General features: G+C 37.6%; 1 non-coding gene across 1 annotated transcript; it reads right to left on the bottom strand.

The window, feature by feature from the left end:
* Positions 1-4,585: 4,585 nt before the first annotated feature.
* Positions 4,586-4,689, bottom strand: LOC117273081 (small nucleolar RNA R71). The gene has a single exon (XR_004503042.1). It is a non-coding gene; the product is annotated as a small nucleolar RNA R71 (small nucleolar RNA).
* Between the last annotated feature and the right edge of the window lie 16,181 nt (positions 4,690-20,870).

Raw genomic sequence — 20,870 nt, 5'->3', positions numbered from 1 at the left:
AATGTAAAGGCTAGAAAGGAGCTTCCCAGATGTACTTGCCCGGTTGGTAGAAATGAAGATGGATAAGCTCATAGAATGTCTGGGCCTTGCAAATCTGAGCATGGTACGAGAGCTATATGCTAACTGGAATGGATATACCAATGGATAGGTGATCCTTATGTGACTTCTTGGGATTTGATAACCCTAATCCATGGAGGCTACATAGGTTCGTCAAAAGTCCACGCTACCAGGAAATACGTCACACACTTTGTGGTGTTGATTCTAATGCGAGGTGGATGCGGACTAAGGGAAATGCTCACCTTGAGATACTCCGGTTCGACTTGAACAAGACGGCTAAGGTATGGTAAAACTTTGTGCAAGCTAGATTAATGCCTGTTGAGCATAACAACGAATGCACTCGAGCTCGAGTGTGTGTGATCTACTTTCTGATGACCGGATGACGCATAAATATGGGTGAGCTCATGCTTGGGGAGATGGCCCGCACCCGATTTGGAAGGAGGATCAAAAGGTTCTTCTTTGGAAATATCCTAACCCAGTACATGCTATCCCATGGGGTACCGGAGTACCCTGGCTATGATGAGGTAGTGGAGGCACCCAAGGCATTACTAGACATCACATCCTTGCTAGAATCCACATCAAAGCTTACTCAGGCTGTAAGGAATGAGAGGGATGAAAATTTCAATAGGTATCTTTATAGTTCCCTCAATGTTATAATGAGTAGGATAGGGATGTCAAATGAGGAGCGCATGCAATTGCAAAATGATCTCTCTAGTCTGTCCAATGAGATGTTAGGCATAGCATCGGGAACTCCCATTCTTCTATCTGAGGATGAAAACACTTACAAGGGATCTGATGATGAGGATGCGGATGATGATAAAGTTACGGGGCTCATGGCTTTGGTGCCCTTAGGAGATGATGATGAGCCCAGAGCCGTAGCTGGTGGGCATCCTGAGGAGGTAGACTCCGACTAGCAGGGAGTTCTTTCTTTTCACCTTACTCTGTTTTGAATTTGTTATGCATTAGAGACTATGCATTGCTTAAGTGTGGGGGTGGGGGAATACTTCTTGACTTGTAATTGTAAATTTTTTTTTAGTGTTATTGTTTTGTTTTTTTTACTTGTTAACTTAGTTTAGAACTAACATAGTCTTATTTTTAAAAAAACAAATCAGAAAAAGCTCGGACTTTTCCCGACAATGGATATGTTGGACAATTTTCTTGAGGGATTACAATCCGATTAAAAATACCAAAAAGATTTTCTTTTGTTTTTTAAGGATAGTTAGGTAGTATCTCTTGATTTTTCTTTGGACGCCGCTTCTTTTCCACGGGTGTATCTCGAACCGAGTGTTTTATTTTATTTTATTTTTTTAATTTTTTTCGGAGTAGGATAAGGGAGAAAACTGAGGTGCTCTGAGTTACCTGTTGATATGTTTAGTGTTGGCAAGTTAAGATATGGTGTGCAGTCTGTCTTCCTGAATATTTGATTTGAATTGTAATACCCAAGTAAAGTAAGTAGCCTACTCTTTGACGCCTTTTTCTCAGTTGGTTAACTTGTATGACACCTAGTGCATTAGTGCTTAAAAATTCTCAACTTGCTATGCTTGCTTCACTTGAGAGTCGCACAGTACTATCTTGAGTGAGTCAAATTCCATGTGTGTGTAAGGATTGTTGATATTCTGTGCTATCTGGTGTAGTCTAGAACTTGCCCCGTTTGTTAATCAATGCGAAATCATTAAGTTGTGCTAGTCTAGGAGATGACATATGCGTTTCTTGTTTGACCATAAAGGTGCTTGTCACTAAAAAGAAAATCCTGTTGCTAGCCCCTTTGAGCCTATAGGCTGTTTCTTTGGCACCCACATTACAATCCGTACTCTTATTTTGTTCTTAATTCGAGATTGTTGAACCTTCACCTATTAAGGCAATTAGTCGCTAAAAGAAGTAAGGTGAGATATTGGGGAGTGGCTTTTGAGTGGAACCATGGGAGGGCCTTTAAGGTGTACTAAAATTGTGAAGGAGGGTTACTAGCCTATGAACTTCAATGTATGGAGTGTGTGGGAAAAAAAATAATTTGCAAGAAAAAGCAAATAAGAGTTCAAATAATGTAGAAATACACACACCTCCTAATCCTTCTAACTCGTGCTAGTGAAACCATAGAGGTGCTTAATTGGAAAGAAGGCTATGTTATATATGGTGGATGACAAATGAATGGGTTGAAAAGAAAATGCACTCGATTTGTGAGTGTAGCGTATTAAAGTGTTTAGGAGGATTAGTCACTATTCCTAAATATATCCTACCCGTCCCTTAGCCTACATTACCAACTTAAAGTCCTAATTGATCCTAGATTTGGCTAGCTTAGATTAGTAGAGATGTACACTATGGGCAAGCTTATGGTACGACCATGGGATGCACATGAATTATTTGTGAGAGTGAGTGAATTTTGTTCAATTTTGTGATGTCCTTAATTTATGATTCAATGACATATTTGAATGTATGGACTACTTTTATATTCACTCTTTTGTTTGTGGTGAGAGCACTTGGTCTCATGATGGATTGGTGATGTTGTACACTTCTTTTGTTGGCTGAGTGTATGAGTTGAGGATTCTTAGTGGTAACGAGTCGTCTCTTTAGGTAAGGTGGTTATTGAGAGGTTGCTTGAGTTGGTTGAATAGTATTGAGTATACTTGGGCTAGTTTAAAATGGGAAGCATGTGAAATTCGTGTGTTCATGCTTAATTGCCGATATCGATCATAGTCCAAAGGTGGGGTGTTTGATTGAATTAATTGTGAAGTGCTCTTTCATAGTGATATATACGTTTTGAGGTGTTAATATAGTTCCATTGCTCGAGGACGAGCAAGAGTCTAAGTGTGGGGTGTTGATATTTGGCTTAATGTATTCAGATTTTGATATATATTGCCTCACATTTTGCTCATGTCTCGAAGATTTGAGATATATAATATAATGATTTGTACTAATTTGTGGTATCTCTATGTGCATGAATCATTTGGATGCAATTTAGGATGAAAGTGCGCGAATCGGAGTGAAAATGGGAAGAAAAGGCGAAAGTAAAAATTTGAGGGCCACAAGCAGCGTGGGGCGCGCTGCATGTGGCGCACTTTATAAAATTGCTGGGCAGCTGAGCGCCAGGGCCAGCGCCCCACACTGCCCTGGTCGCTCAAAACTCAAGCATGTCTTATTTCGACTAGGAATCGGTTATTTCGACCCCAAGATGCCCTTAACTCATATAAAAGCCAACCTAAACCTATTTTGAAGAGGGGGTGTGACTTTGAGAAGGGAACAAAAGTACGAAACACTCGGGAGCACGGAGTTGATCAATTCTTCCATCATTCTTCTAGTATTTATTGATTTTATGTTTGAAAATATTATTTTTGATGATTGTATGAACATGAGTGGCTAAGAACCCTATTATTCTAGGGTCATGGGTGATACATGAATGTTGATATTTGAAGTTTAAATTGACGAATTTGATTTTATCATATTGGGTTGTTTATTTAATTCTATTTTTAATTATTTTGCTGAGTAAATAACAGTAAAATACTATCTACGAATCTAAAGTTGAACTCGAAAGTGGGATTCTAGATTACATATAGAATTAAATAGAGCAAGTTCTTGAACCCGGGCATCGGGCAACGGATTCACAATTAGGATAGAAATATACCTAATTGACTTGCTCGGTTGAAATACAGGAAGTGTAAATGCATTCTTGTTAATCTTAATTCCATAGGCATATAGACATTAAGTTAGCTTGAATAGGCGAGTAAGATCTCGACAGATTCTTATGAGTAATATCAACCCCGTCAATCAACAATCCAGATAAATCAATTAGTTATTTTAAGCCAATAACGCAACATGATTGTTAGCTAACCTGTGACCCTGGAATATCATCTCCTATTGGTTGTTATCCGAAATTGCTTAAGTGTTTTGGTTGAATTTTAGTTTTTTCATTGCTTGGTAGTTTTAGGTAGTAAATTAGTCGCTTATATATTTTATGAAAAATCTCTTGAATCGATAAGTTGTTTGAGTTTGAATCAGTCAAAAGTTAATCATAAGTCTTCATAGGAACCATACTCTACTCACTACTTTATTATTTGACGACCACGTATACTTGCGTGAGTGTGTTTGGTCACAATAGAGGACTCGGAGAATTGCCCAAAATCAGCCCTTAGCTGCAGCTTAGTTCGGAAACATAGCTCCCGGTGCTGAGAGACCACTTGGTGATTACGCTAGACCAGTTTACAACCAAGGATTGTCAAGTATCAGACCACCTCCAGTGGCTGCGAACAATTTCGAATTAAAGCAAGGGTTGCTTCAAACTTTGCAAAACTGCTGTGTCTTCAGAGGAAAGATGAACGAAGATCCAAACAATCATCTGATGGACTTCGAGGAGATTATGAACACCTTTCAATACAATGGTGTGTCACAAGATGCACTCTACTTAAGGGCATTCCCCTTCACACTCAATGATGATGCGAAGCAGTGGCTTCGTAGCTTGTCTCAGGGATCAATTATAACATGATAGGAGATGACTAGAAAATTTTTTGATAAATATTTCTCCTCAGCTATTACGAGCAAGTTTAGAAGAGAGATCCGTAACTTCTTCCAGAAAGAAACTGAGACTGTTTTTGAAGCTTGGGAGAGGTTTAAGGAGATAGTTAAAAAGTGTCAATACAGAGTGAGACTCACGCAACTTGTGATATATGTGGAAGTGGACACCCTACTCATGAGTGTGAGGCCTTAACTGAGGAAGTAAATGCTGTGGGGAATTACAGCTTTAATGCAATGGGTCAGAGACACCCCAATTTTTCTTGGAGTTCACCCGGGTGTACAACAAATGCATGGCAATAGAATAATCCTAGACCACAGGGACAAGGGGCACCAGTCTACCAAAATCAACAGAGGCAACAATTTCAGCCTTAACAGCTCATTCAGTCTAGCTTAGAAGATCTCATGAAGTCTTTCATTAAGAAAACTGATGAGAAGCTGGAAATTCATAGTGCAACTCTATGGGAACATGGAGCGGCTATCAAGAAAATAGGTACTGGTCTTCGAAATCTGGAGAGACAAATGGGACAGATTGCAACAATATTATCTGAAAGGAACCCAGGTACTCTGCCAGTTGAAACTAAACCCTCCCCCCAAAGAAACAGTGAATGTTGTAACTCTGAAAGTGGGCAAGTGTTGAGAGAGCTCGCCCAAGTCTAAAAAGATGTGATACCTGAAAAAGAAAGTGGGGAGCAACTGAAAAATGAAGTTGATAAGAAGAAGAAAGGAAAAAAGGGAGCTTAGAAAAAGAAGAAGGAAGAGAATTCAAGAAGGGATGAATCTGAAGAGAGCAAGCACATGCCTTCTTTACCTTTATCCCAAAAGCTTTAGAGAGAAGCTGGACAAGCAATTTGAGAGATTTATGGATATGCTGAAACAAGTTAATGTAAATTTTCCATTCATAGAGGTCCTCTCCCAAATGCTAGCTTATGCAAAATTCTTGAAGGTAAATCCTCACAAATAAGAGAACGATAGAAAAAACATCAGTAGTCAAGCTCACAGAGCATTGCAGTGCAATCTTGCAGAACAAACTCCTATAAAATTGTGGAGATCCAGGGAGTTTTACTATACCTTAATCTTTAGGCTCTATTAAATTTGATAAGTCTTTATGTGATTTAGGTGCCTCAATTAATCTAACGCCTTTGTCTATTTAGCGGAAGCTGGAGAGTGAGATTGGAGAGTTAAGGTCGGTACCTATATCTTTGCAACTAGCTGACCAAACAACTATGATACCCGAGGGGATAGTGGAAGATGTTTTAGTGCGGGTGGATAAGTTTGTATTCCCTGTAGACTTTATAGTAGTGAATATGGAGGAGAACAAGGAGGTCCCTCTCATCTTAGAAAAATTATTCTTAGCAACAGGCAGAGTAATCTTAGACATACACGAGAGAAGACTCACGCTTAGAGTGGGTGAGGAGACCGTGACTTTTGAGATGAATGTAGAAACGAGGGTGAAGAAGGAGAAGACAACTGCAAGTTTTGAGTGGAAACTGAATAGCTCGAAATAAAAGGCTGCAACGAGTGGAAAAGATAAGTGTGGGGTGTACCCCAAGAAGGTTGAGAAGAAGCTGTCTGCATGGATGTGTGCATTGGTTCAGGTGCATGGAATGGAGCCCGACTTCGACTCAGACCTCGACTGAAAATTCAGGGAAGTTTCCTTCACCTTATGCTTTTCCTTATATTTGTGATGAATTACTCCATATCTATGGAGTAGTTCCCTTTAGGGATTGATGAATTTGGTGTATTGATATTTGTTTGTGGATATTAACTCTAGTTTTTATGTATTGAATCGTTTTGGGTGTTTTAATTATTGCATCTATATTCACATGTTCATGTAATCGAGAGAGGCATAACTTGTGATATCTTTGCATTATCTTATTGATTGTATTCATTAATTCTTCTTAATAATTGAAAGAGGCTAGTTGAATTGTTGATTAAACCTAGTTAGGAGGATAATCGAAAAAGATTCTCCTAAAGACCAATCCACTACGAATTCTTGCATATCTTCACCGAGCTTAAATTGGTTCATATTGTGAGGTTGAGACTTAATCGAGAGAGGAGTTTCTACTAAATGTTTGAACTAATTTAAGCTCGGTGAAGATATGCACGACTTCATAGTGGATTGGTCTTTAGGAGAACCTCTTTCGATTATCCTCCTAACTATGTTTGATCAACAATTCAACTAGCCTCTTTCGATTACTACGAAGAATTAATAAATTTAACCAACAAGATAATGCAAAGATATCACAAGTTAATGCCTCTCTCGATTACATAAACATGTGAATATAGATGCATTTATTAAAACATCCAAAATGATTCAATACATAAAAACTAGAGTTATAATCCACAAATAATTATCAATACACCAAATCTATAAAACCCTAAAGAGAACTACTTCATAGATATGGAGTAATTCATCACAAATATGTTTAAAGTAAAGGAAAACATAAAACATCCAAACTCGTGTCTTGAGTGAGGATTGAATGATGAATTCCTTGTGATTTTGCTTCTCCGCCTCATCCTTAGCCTCCTTAGGTCTTAGATGTGTCAAAAGTCCTGAAAATAATATTTTTTCATGTATATATATCAAGTAGGGTCGTACCTAGACGAAAATACCTTCTCCCGCGCGAAATAAAAAAATACTTTGTAAAAGTACACAGACGCCCTGCATGGGGCGACGTGCCATGCGGGGCATTGGTGGGGATCTTCAGAGAGCTTCACAAATCACAAGAGTAAACTTTGTACCACCGCGACACCCCACATGCCGCAACACATGCCGCGGCTGTGGAAAATTCTCAGAGTTCGGTTTGTTTCTTGATTTGTGATATCCAGATATGGTTCTCGACCCCCGAACGTGATCCCAACTAGATTCCTTGAGCTTTTACTAAGATTTCACAGCTCCAAATAGCTCGAATTAGCTCCATAACATCTACATCACATGAAATCATTCCCACAAGGCATAAAATACACAATTAGTGCAAACATTAGCGATTAAAACTCATATTCGATTAAAGTGCAGTAAACTAGAGTGCGATAAGCGACTAAAACACAAGATTATAGCCTACCATCAAGGACAAGCAAAGACTTAAGTTTGGGGGAGTTGATAAGTGGGAATTTTGACTGCTTATTAACACCTTTTAACTTTTGTTTTAGTCTAAAAACATTAAATTATGCTCCTGGAACTAATGAAATCGTACAAAATTTGCAGGAATGCTAGAAGTTGGGCTTTCAAGATGAAATCCGACTCAAAGAGGAGTAGTTCAAGCACAAGGCAACAAAGGGCACATAGGCACACAATGTGCGGTTCGCAGAAGGAATTCTGTGGCCGCAGAAGAAATTGCGCGGACTGCAGAATTCCACCTTCGGCCATAAACAAAGAAGGAAAACTCAGTAGAAATTTGTGCAAATTGTGGTCCGCACATGAATTGTGCGGCCGCAAATAAAGAAGGAAAATTCAGCAGACATTTGTGCAAATTGCGGTCCGCACATGAATTGTGCGGCCGCAAAAGACGATCTAAAGGTCAAGATCAGAGAGATTGCAAAAAGACCAAGTCCAGAGCTTCATAGAATTGAGAACCGCACAAGATTTGTGCGGCCGCAGAAAATTATCTTACGGCCGCAATCCTACTATTGCGGACCGTGGAAGAGTGATTTGTGTCCGCAATTCAAAATCTACGGACAACAGAGATGTTGCCTTACGACCACAATTCATAATTGTGCAGTCGCAGAATCCAGCTCCTTCCAGATAAAAAAGTCTGTGGACCGCACATGGAATTGTGCGGCCGCAGAACCTCCCGAGGGGTATTTTTGTTCGAAATTTTCAGACTTGTATAAATAGATGAGTTTCACGAAATTAGGTCAAGTATTGAACATCAACAATCAGTGTAGTCACTTTTTCTTTGCCTCTTTTGGAAGTTTGCTATATTTTGGTGTATGTTACAATAGATTTTATTATTTTAAGCTTATATGATGTGTTTAATTAGTCTTTCTTATTCTTTTTCTTCAAACTCAAGTATGAGTAGTTAGATTTTTACTAGGATTGTGACCCAACCCTTATGTGTTAACCTTATGGATAATTAAATTAGTACTTATTTATGATTGTGTGTTTATTATTTAGCCTAGTTAATGCTTTAATTTGAGGAATTAATGGTTGCAAACATTAGTTCATGCCTATATGACTTAGTCTCTTCTTGAGAAAGAGAGGCCTAGTCTAGGATAACTTGGCTAACAAGAAATTGGGTCAATTGAGAGATTGATTCACCCAATTAAAGGGTTCAACCTAGAGATAGTAATAACCCAACTTGAGCTTTTATTAACTATTTTGTGTGATACCCATTTGGTCTTGAGAAAGACAAATTGTATCAACCCTAACTTTCATTATTGAGCTAAAGGAGTTCCCTAGCCGTCGGAGAGGCTGGGGTGAGTATCGTTGCATCGCCTCCGACTGGATGGTCCCCTATGCATTTCATTTTTTCCTTAAGGGAAAAAAAGTACCCCCATCATAGTGAACCTCTTCTTATGATCAGGATAAGGTAGTAAAAGACTTTTTTAAGTTTGAGTAGTGAAAACATCATCAACCTAAATACTTCAATTTCTTATATTCCCAGGGTCAAGACAGTCTTTAATCCATGGATACATGCCACCCTGTAGAAATTAATCCTTAAACTTCAGAACTTCGCAAAATCACTCTTTGAACCAGAGGTATTGAGTGGGTAATTTAGAGTTGATAGCTATAATACACCCCAGTGAACAGAAAACATTAAAGTCGTTATCTCATTAGGCAATCACCTAGGCAATGGTTACATCCCTAGGCTTTTTATCAATTTGAAAAACCTCAAAACAATTATCCTAGTATTCTTTCTTTATTCTACAAAATTAGAAATAGAAAACAAATATTTCTGTGGAAGTGCAAATCAAGATAATTCTATCACGCGCATTAAAATATATACCCCTAACTACCATCTTAACTCCCTGTGGATTCGACCTCGACTCTTAGTTGGATTATTATAATTGCAAATGACCATTTCATACCTTTTTAGAGGTGTGTATCTGGACGCGATCAAATACCTACATGGAAAGTATGAAGGTAGGGAAAAGTACAAAATTAGTAAAGGGTATGAGATGTGATATTATTGTTTAAGTCGAGCCTAATGCTTATGAAAGAAATATTGAAGACTTTGTGCCGGACGTTGAAGAAAGTTAAAAGAGACTTTAGGTATGAAAGTACCATCTTCCTCTCTTCCTGCTTATTCAATAATAAATAGTTTAATGGTGGAGCCTGTAGAACAGTCCTGCCGACGGCCATGAAAATTCTTAGTTGTAAGTGTTGCGGTATGAGCAATCCACGAGCAGTTCGCACTCTTAAGGAGTTGGTTAGAAGAAATAAGCTAGATGTAATTTTCTTGATTGAAACTCTTGTGTATGTTATAAAAATTAGTATTATTTATTCTTTTGCTATAAATAAAATTGGTAGGGTGATGGTCTGATTGTATTTTGGAATAATAATAATCTTGTGAGTATAAAAAATTATTCTAATAATTTTATAGACCTTATTATTTCTCTTGTGACCAAGAAGAAGTGGAGATCAACAGGTTTATATGGTCTTCCTAAATGACATAGAAGGAGATATTCTTGAGCTATTCTAATTTATTTCGCTTCTATTGCTCGGCTACCACGGTGTTGTGTAATATACTTTAATGATATTTTTACTGTTAGTGATAAAAAGTGCGGTACATTCCTAAAATTTAGTTGATGGTTTTCGAGATACTCTAAGTATTTGGAATCTTCATGATTTCCCTATTGTTGGTCATCGATTTACTTAGGAGAGGTCGTGGATCTGCTAGATGGGTCCAAAGCGACTTGATCTGTATGTTGTGAATAGTAATTGATTGAAGTGTTTTTCTTCTTGCAAGTTATTTTATTTGGTTTTCACTCATTCAGATCATTATCTATTCCTGCTCTATACAGACCAGAATGATTTTCTATGAGATAAATTTAAATTTTGATTTGAAAACTCAAGGCTTATACATTATGATATTACACAGGTAGTGACAAAAACTAGTATATTGATCCTTCTCTTTACTTTTTGATAAACTCTCCAATTATGCTCGGGTCCTCTCGGATTGGAACAAAGGGTTGAATGGTAATTTGAAGAAAAAAATGAATGAATTCTATGACCAGCTTGAGATTATTTGCAGAACATGTGATTCGGATAATGCTGAAGCAGTTAGTAAACTGAAGAATAATTTTAATGGTGTCTTGCTACAAAAAGATTTTTTTGGAAGAAGAAAGCTAAAAATAATTGCTAGAATTTGGTGATGATAATACAAAATTTCTATACCCCCAAGCATCGAAGCATAAGAGGAGATTTTAAATAGAGGCATTAAAAGATGAAGGCGGATACTGATAACTCAGAAAGATGATATTCGTGCTTTGGTTGCCAGTTATTACTCGCATCTATATGAGCCAAGCTATGGATTATGCGGCAGTAATTAGCAGAGTAAATAGAAGGGTTTTATGTGATGATAATAATTTGTTATTGGCTCCATTTTCTGATAAGGGCTTCGCGAAGCTGTATTTCAGATGTATACAGATAAGTCACCAGAACCTGATATTCTGCTTCCCCCCCTAAATATTTTGGTATCTGATGGGCATGAGGTTGCAGTGGTTTGTTGTAACAACCCGACCGATCGTTTTGAGCTTTAAGGTTCCGTTTAGTGGTTCAAGGTCTTGAGTAGCTTCATATTATGTATTATGAATTGCGTGCATGGTAGGATTTGATTTTCAGATGATTCGGAATGAATTTGGATGAGTGATTCTCACTTTAGAAGATTAAATTGAAATTATTAATCGAGGTTTGAAAATATTAAGTTCGAAATGACCTCGAAGCTGTGTTTTGATGGCTCCGATAGTTTCGTATCGTGATTTTGGACTTGGGTATATGTCAAAAACCAATTTCGGAGGTCCGTAGATTGATTTGTGTTATTTTGTCGAAAGTTGGTAATCTTAAGGCTAATAATTTTTATAAGTTTGACCGTAGGTTGAATTCATAGTTATCATGTTTGGATATCTGTTTCGGGACTAGGAATAGGTCCGTTTTGTCATTTGAAACTTGTCCGCAAAGTTTGGCATCATTTCAGGTTGATTTGATATGAATCAGAGAGGTTGTGTTTTTTAGAAGTTCTTGAGTTTCATGTTGAATTCATGTGTATTGAGGTCCGATTCATGATTTCGGATGTTATTTTAATGATTTGATCGTACGAGCGAATCAATGTTTTATTTTTAGACTTGTGTTAATGTTTGGTTTGGAGCCCCGAGGGCTCGGGTAAGTTTCAGATGCGTTTCAGAGGGTTCAAAGGAGGTTCAGATTTTTGCTGGTGCTCAGATCTTGCATTTGCGACTATCGCATTTGCAAACTCTCCATCGCATTTGTGATACTGGCATGGCCTAGGCATTGGTTGCATTTGCGATCACTATGATCGCTTTTGCGGAAGTCCACAGTTCACAATTGTGAGCTAGTCGTCGCATTTGAGATGGCAGCAGGGGTGTGAGGGACTTCGCTTTTGCGATGGTTTCCTCGCATTTGCGAGGTAGCCAATCCCTACTCCTTCAGAGTCTTTTGTGGAGCTTTCTTCTCTGATGCAATTCCGAGTGGAAGAACTTCTGACTTCCCCCGCCACCTCGATTCGGGATGTCGGAACATCAACCAAATCGGAAAACAAGGGTAGGAATATTCATAGTCAAATATATTAATATTAAGAAGATTTCAATTGAATTTATTTCGATTATTTAGTATTCGCATTTGCGACACCTGCGACTGGACAAAAAGCTGAGAGACGGGAATTTTAGTCTCATTTTTATATTTTTGAACCCTAGACTACGTAGGAGACGATTTTGAAGAGGGATTTTCATCTACAATCTTTGGGCAAGTGATTCTAATCTATTCCTAATCATATTCTATTAATATATCTTAGATTTTAAGATCAAAATCATGTGAATCAAAGTGAAAATTTATGAAACTTTGTCAAGTTTTTGAAAAATAAGTATTTGATTTTTAGAGTCGATTTGGACTCAGATTTTGAAACTAATCACATATATAAACTCAAGGGTTCATGGGTAGTCGAAATCTACCATTGGACCAAGGTTTGACCGGGCGGGCCCCGAGTTGCTTTTTGTTGGCTTTTGAAGAATTGTGTAAAAATCATAACTTTATTATTTGAAGTTGATTTCTCTTGCATTATTTGATGTTATTATGTCGACTTTGGTTAGATTTGTGCCGAGCGGAGGTAAATTGTAAAGGAAAAGCTATTTTTGAGTTTTGATTGAGGGCTTTTGAGGTAAGTATCTTGTCTAACGTTGTGTGGGAAAAATTACCCCGTAGGAATTATTTTGTTTGTACTATTTGAATTACGTGAAAGACGTGTACACGAGGTGACGAGTCTGTACACGACTTATGTGTGAAAATTTGACCGGCTTAGACTCTTAGGTTCTTATGTACATTAAAATGAAGTTGTCTTATCATGTTAAATCCTTCATTGCTAAATTTACCCTACATGTCCTATTTGAAGTTGATTGGTTCACGTTCTACTCTTTATTGCCAAATACACCCTTATATGCCTTAATCAAAGTTTTTGCCTCGTTTATTGCCATATTATCTCTTCCGTAGTTGATTATTATTTATTGAAGTTATTGTTATATCTTTCGTAGTTGATTATCCTTAATTGAAATTATTGTTATCTCTTCCGTAGCTGATTATCCTTAATTAAAGTCATTGTTATCTCTTCCGTAGTTGGTTATCCTTAATTGAAGTTATTGTTACCTTTTCCATTGTTGATTTATCCTGATTTGAATCCATTGTTACATGTTATCTCTCTTATTGTTGAGTTATTCTTATTTGCGATCATTGTTACATGTTATCTATTTCATTGTGAGCTCGTGCTTCCATTTCTTTGTGTTTGTAATTCTGGTGTTGATTTACTTCCCGTACTCCCATGTTGTTGTTATTGTACTCAGTGTTGTTGAGCCGAGGGATATATGTGGTTGTGGTATTGGAATTGTATTGAAAAAATATTGTGGCATATGAGCACATGTGGTGCGAGTTATTATATTGTGTTGTTATATTTTTGGCACACGTGATATTGTTGAGAGGATTGGCGTGGCATTCGCAAGTGAGTTGCTAGATGTGTGATTTACCGCATGTGGCGAGACAAGGCGGGAATATTATTATGTGCATGCAGAGAGATAAAGTGGGCATTTATTTTATTGTTGCGCACGTGATGAGCTAAATGAGGCTATGTCGGGGATGATTTGTGATGACTTGTGATGGCCTGGGGGCATTGTTATTGATGATATCTGTGTAGTGGTGTGCCTGCCTTGTATGAGTCATGCATTTTATGCTTAGTTGTATTGTCTCCGATGTGTCATTCGTTGTCTCTGCTCTTACTTGTTGATTCGAGTTGTGATAGAACACTTGTACAAGCATACACATAATTAATCACTCATATCGGTTTAAGAAGATGAACCCTGATGTTAATTGATCATTTACATGTGATCTTGTATAATTGCCTTCTGTATGAGATATTGCTACTATTGGCACGTGAGTTGTCCGTGCGGTCATGAAATATTGTTATTGCTAGCATGTGAGTTGTCCGTGCGGATATGAAATATGTCGCTCTCTTAGCACGTGAGTTGTCCGTGTAGATATAAGGTATTGATGGTATTGGCACGTGAGTTGTCCGTACAACATGTGACTGTCCGTGCGATTTTCATTTATAATGTGGGCACAAGATGTCTAGTGATTAGGGTTCGTGACTTGGGATCCGTGATATGTGATTATGAGGTGTGGTGAATCGAGGAAGATTCTTGAATAAATCTTGTGTGAAAGCGGTTATTTTTATTGGGTTGTTACCTAATTTTCCTTACTTGGTTTTACCAGACTTTAACTGTATTCAGCTTACTCTACGTCATTATTACCTGTTTGTTCCTTGTTGCTAATTGTTGCTTCTAGTTTTGTATTGCAAGTATTATTTGTCGTTTTTACCATGCTTGACTTTATATTGATATTGTTACATGTTAGTTTCACATTCATACCTGTATAGGATATTAAGTCTAGTAGGTGCCATGACTGTCCCTCGTCACTACTTCACCAATGTTAGTCTTGATACTTATTGGGTATCGCCGTGGTATATTCATGCTACACTTTCTTCATATTTTTGTACAGATTTAAGTACTTCGGAGTTTGTTAATCATTAGCTAGCTGATCGGGCATTGCTGAACTGGAGACTCAAAGTATACCTGTTGTCGCGTTCGCAGGCCTAGGGGTCACCTTCTGAAGTTTATTTTGCACTGTTTATTTCTATTCCGGAACAGCTGTACTCAGAGATTTTCTAGTGAACTCGATAGAGCTTATGACTTGTACTACCGATTTTGGGATATTGTATTATACTCGAGATTGTTGGCTTATTATAGAAAATTCTGGTTTGTGTTTAATAGTTATTTGGTTAAAATATGTTATTAATTTAGTAAGTGTTAGGCTTACCTAATCTTAGAGACTAGATGTCATTACGACATCCTACGGAGGGAGATTGGAATCGTGACACTTGGAGGTGCTGGTTAGAGAATACATATTTTTCCGCCTCACTAGGTAAATATTTATTGTTCTTATACTAAAAAGTAGGATCCTTCTGCTCTTAAAGGCTTGCGTCCTATTATTTTATATAAAATTATTGCTAAAGTGCTTGTTAATAGGCTTAAGTCTGTGTTGATAAGAATTATCTTTCCAACTCAGTCAACTTTTGTGCCTGGATGATTGATTACTGATAATGTGCTAATAGCTTTTGAAATAACTCATTACAAGAGATATAAAAGGCGTAGTGACAAAGGTGAGATGGCTCTAAAAATTAATATCAGCAAATGCTTATGATATAGTAGACTAGGAATTTCCTAAACCTATTATGCTGAAGTTGGGTCTTGATCCAAATTGGATTAACCTTATTATGATGTGTTTGTGACTTTTATTTGTTATTAAAAAATTTTTAATAGAGAGGAGATTGAGCTGATTATCCCAGAGAGAGGCCTTATGCAAGGTAATCCGATATCTCCTTAACTATTTATTGTGTGGGGGAAAAGAGTTGTCTGTTTTATCTCGTTATGCAAAAAGTTCAGGTGATATCCATGATAGTCGATCTGCACGAGAGCTCCTAGTATATCTCATCTTCTATTTGTAGATAATTGTTTTTCTTCTTCCATGATCGAATGTGCTAATATTAAAAATATTTTATGTACTTATGAGAAAGCTTCGGGTTAAGCAGTAAATTAGCTTCAGGTCAAGCAATAAATTTTGATAAGTCTAGAGTTTTTTCAGTACTAATATGGTGAAGATGCACAACTTGCTTTATCTACTGAATCAGGGGTTTATAACCCCATTAATCATATGAGGTATTTGGATATACCTTCATTAATTGGTAGGAATAAGACTCATTTTTTTTGTTTTTCATAAAGACAAGGTGTGAAACAAGCTTTTTAGTTGGGTAAAAAAAATTCTCTAGAACAGGGAAGGAGGTTTTGATTAAGTCAGTGGCTGAAGTTATCCCTTAATAATATATGATTGTGTTTTTGATTCCCCACTCTTTATATGATGTCCAAGAGAAAATGACGAAATCATTCTGGTGGAGTTCAAAGATTGGGGAACAAAGAAATATGCATGACTTTCGTGGCAGCGCGTTTGTAAAAGAAGAAAAAAAAGATTGGGGGGTATGTGTTTTTGTAACTTGCACTATTTTAGAACTATCATGCTTGAGAAGTTAGGTTGAATATTCTTTACTGACCCAAACGCTCTTTTGTGTCAAGTCTTCAAAGCTAAAAAATTTTATTCATGGATTTTTTTATCCATACAATTAGGCCACAATCATAATTACGTGTGAAAAACATATTACATTATAACGAGTTGTCGCAAAATGGTATTAGGTGGAAAATAGTAAGAAAATTAGTATTGGTGATGACCCTTGGCTGCCTGTTGAAAATAAAATAAAAATCATAAATTATTTATCCATGGAAGCTCAAATTATGCGAGTTAAAAAATCTATTTTGTGAAGAGAAAAGAAGGTCGGATGAAAATAAAATATTCTCTATCTTTAATGAAGAGGAAATAAAAATAATTTTCAGTACTCCAATTAATGTAATAATTTGATATTTTACGAAAAAATGATCTTATATGGTTAAATCAGTTTATCAACTATGATGACCCGATAGGTCATTTTGAGTTCTAAGCCTTATTTTCGTATTCTGAGACCTCGATTAGCTCCGTTTAGTGTTTCTCAATTTACATGCGCAATCCATGTCTTTTTCCGAAAAGATTTTATGTGAAAATTTAAAGAAAACATGAATTTTAGCTTTAAAAATGACTTGGGTTGACTACGGTCAACATTTTTGTGTAAACGGCCCTGGATCGGTATTTTGACGATTCAAGTGGGTCTGTATCGTGATTTTGAACTTGGGCGTATGCCGGGAATTGAATTCGGAAGTCCCTAACGTGATATGACGTGATTTGTTAAAAACTAGTAATTTGAAGGTTTAAAACTTTCCGAGGTTTGATAACTTATTTGATCAGCTTCAGGATGCCAAAGTGTTTTTAAAGATTGATTTGAGGTCTGGCTACCATCAGTTGAAGATTAGGGTAGCAGAGACGCGAGATTCCCGAGTGGAAGTGGGAGCGTAACACCATGGATTTTGTTGTTGGGCTCCCACAGACTTTGAAGAAATTTGACGCAGTATGGGTCATTGTGGATAGGTTGACCAAGTTGGCGCATTTCATTCCAGTGGAAGCTACCTATTCTTTCAGAGCGGTTGGCTGAGATCTATATTCGCGAGATTGTTCATCTTCACGGTGTGCCGGTGTCTATTATTTCTGATCGGGGCACACAATTCACATCGTATTTCTAGAGGGTCGTATAATGTGAGTTAGGCAGACAGGTTGAGCTGAGTACAACATTTCACAAACGAATGGACAGTTTGAGCGCAACATTTCACAAAAATATTCTCTATCTTTAATGAAGAGGAAATAAAAATAATTTCATACCCGTCTGTCTATCTGAACCTGCACGCATGAAATGCAGCGTCCCCAGAAAAGGGACGTTAGTACGAAATAATATACCGAGTAGGTAAGACAATAAAGTAACTTAAAGCTGAAACTAAATAGATAATATAATAATTGAAAGTAACTGAGAGCCAAAGATGATCTGGAAATATGCTTACCTGCTGATACTGACTCAACTCTCTCAATATAGTAAGTAAAATAAATGTCCGGCCCTATAAGGCTCGGTACGGGTAACTGCTGGACTTAGTAGGCTCGCTCATAGGCACTCGGCCATACTAGGCTAGGTATCTCATCCATTCTGGGCTTGCTCATAGGCGCTCGTCCATAGTAGGCTCGGTATATAACTTACCATATGATCATAGGTTGACAAATAGGGGCTTACCCACCGAGTATAGCTCGATGGTGATGTAAATACCATAATACCATATATATATATATATATATATATATATATATATATATATATATATATATATATATATACCCTCTGCTCTCTTGACTAGAAGAATACAATACTTAAATAAATATAAAGTCCTGATAAGTGAGAATACTGTAACTTATGAGATTAGGATAATGTACAAAAGTTAAGAAATACAAACTTCTCTTTATGCCTCGTTATCAAATTCATGTAGTTACGGGATCATGCCAAAATGAAGAAAGGTTTAACCTTAACATACCTTATCATAATCTTTCCAATCACCAATTTGAACTCGCCTCTTCGCATCTTAATCTACAACAATGATAATAATACTATCATTAAGTTACGAAGGGTACAACTATCGCACAACGAACGACAAGCTTATTTTGTATTAAAACGGGCAACATCTCCCCTATAATACTTACTTCCTCCAAATTCAAGATAACATCAACAACACAAACATATCAACATATATACATTATTTTTCAACCTTATATACACCACATAATATTACAAAATAGCCCAACACACCTCAATCTCTTCATACACAAAACAACCACCGTTGTAGTGTCAAAAATCCCTACAATGTTACGACAAACGGCCAGCCCACTACCCTGCATTTATGTGGTCTTTCTCCATACCCTGCCTCCTCCAAAACTCCATAAAATAGTAGTAAAACACGCAATCCAATAGCAACACAAAACAATTCGTTACAAGTGAATAACTCGAACTCACAACTTCCTATCACCGTTCCGTGAGTTCTTACAATTATAGAATGATTTTCCATACATCTCCAGTAGAAAAAAAAATGATAAAAGAGAGCAGTAAACTTACCTTATTTGTTGAATAACTCAGCTCCTATCTTGGTTCTTCAAACTCTAGGTTTTACCTCCAACTAGAATTTGAAAAGGAGAGCAATTCAATTAGGGTTTGTGTGTAATTTGTGGGAGGATGTTTGCAAGGGTTTAGGTCTGGTTAATGTGACATCTTATCAGTGTATTATATGAACTAAACAGGACTTTAAAATGTCTCTTTGGATGACCCGAACTGACCCATTTTTGGACTCTCATTTAAGCAGGTAGGTGACACGCTTACTTGTCACCTAGCAGCCTTTGCAGTCTCGCAAAAGTGCATATATCTCTCTACTCCGATGTCGTATTGACAAACGATTTAACGAGTTAGAAAATAGACTCATAGATATTCAATTTTATTATTGGAACACCCCGTAACTCTAAGTATATTGGGAGAAAATCGCAGGTATATTTGACCCAAATTTCAATAAAACTTATGAACGTAACTTGTGATGACTTTCATCGACTTTTGTTCCACAACTCGCTTGACTTCAAAACATAACACACAACTATCATGCGAATAGCATAACTCATAACATAACCTCCTTATCATATTAAGCACCCTAGTCTCACCCCAAAAGTATATGTTATAACATTCCCAACTTGTCGACTTTCGACGAAACATTATTTTCTTCAATTCCTTTAGCTTCTGAACCTTCCAGCCCTCTTTGCACTTGTTGTTCATTATCTTCAATATTTGTAACCTCTGAGGTAACATGATTAACTTACTTTATATATTTTCAGTTATGATCTCATTTTTGGTCCTACATTAGTTTGCTTACGACACACTTTTACGTACGAAAATATAGGGTGTAACATAAGGTGACAACCAATCCATGCCCAAAATAACATCAAAGTTCACCATATCAAGAAGTAGGAGATCTACACTAGTCTCAGGGATCCCGATAGAAATCACACACGAGCGATAAACATGATCTACAACAATAGAATCTCCCACAGGCATAGACACATCTATAGGAGCACTCAAAGAATCACAAGGCATAATCAGATAGGAAGCAAAATAGGATGATACGTAGGAATAAGCAGACCCTGAATCAAATAGAACTGAAGCATCTCTATGGAAAACTGGAATAATACCTCTTATGACGATGTTAGATGACTCTGCCTCATGTCTAGCTGGATTTGCGTAAAAACGTGGCTGGGCCCCACCACTCTAACCCCTGCCTCTCAGACGTCCTCTACCAGGCTAGCTTCCACCTCTAATAGCCTGACCTCCACCTCTGGCATCCTGGCCTCTGCCTCTAGCTAGATGAGCGGGCGGTGAATCAACCGGTGTCAGAACCATGGCACGAGCACTCTACTGTGGCATGCCGCCCTGTGACCTAGGGCAAAATCTAGCAACGTGCCTCGGATCTCCACAAGTATAATAAGCCCTCGACTGTTGTGACTGCTGACCCTAGAACTGGCCCTGTCGACCTGGATAACCACCTTGATAACTATGGATCGGAGGTGCACTAATAGGAGCTAATGGTGTACTGTAGGCTAGCTGCTCACGATGGGACACATAAGGACCATGACTACCCGAAGCACCGTGGGATGTCTGAAGCGCCCATTGAAACGGCCTAGGAGGATAACTCCTACCAAATGAACCCCTTCATCCAAATGAGGCACCACTCAAACTACTAGAAAGATGAAGCCTCTTCTCAGATACCGCCCCCTAACCTTACTACAAATCATCTCGATCCATCTAGCAATCTCTATGGCCCTCTAGAAAGAAATATCATCTCCGGTCTACTTGTCCATTTGTAGACTAATACTAAAAGTAAATCCATCAATGAATCTCCTCACTCTCTCCCTCTTAGTAGGGAGTAAGATAACTGTATGGAGAGCTAGGTCCACAAATCAGGTCTCAAACTGGGTAACAGTCATGCTACCACACTGAAGGCGCTCAAACTGCCTACGGTACTCCTCTCTCAGAGTGAAAGGAATT

The sequence above is a fragment of the Nicotiana tomentosiformis genome, chromosome 4 (assembly GCF_000390325.3).
Source record: "Nicotiana tomentosiformis chromosome 4, ASM39032v3, whole genome shotgun sequence".
Taxonomy (NCBI): Eukaryota; Viridiplantae; Streptophyta; class Magnoliopsida; order Solanales; family Solanaceae; genus Nicotiana; species Nicotiana tomentosiformis.
Note: the sequence above shows the minus strand (reverse complement) of the source record. Positions and strands in the feature narration are given on the sequence as shown.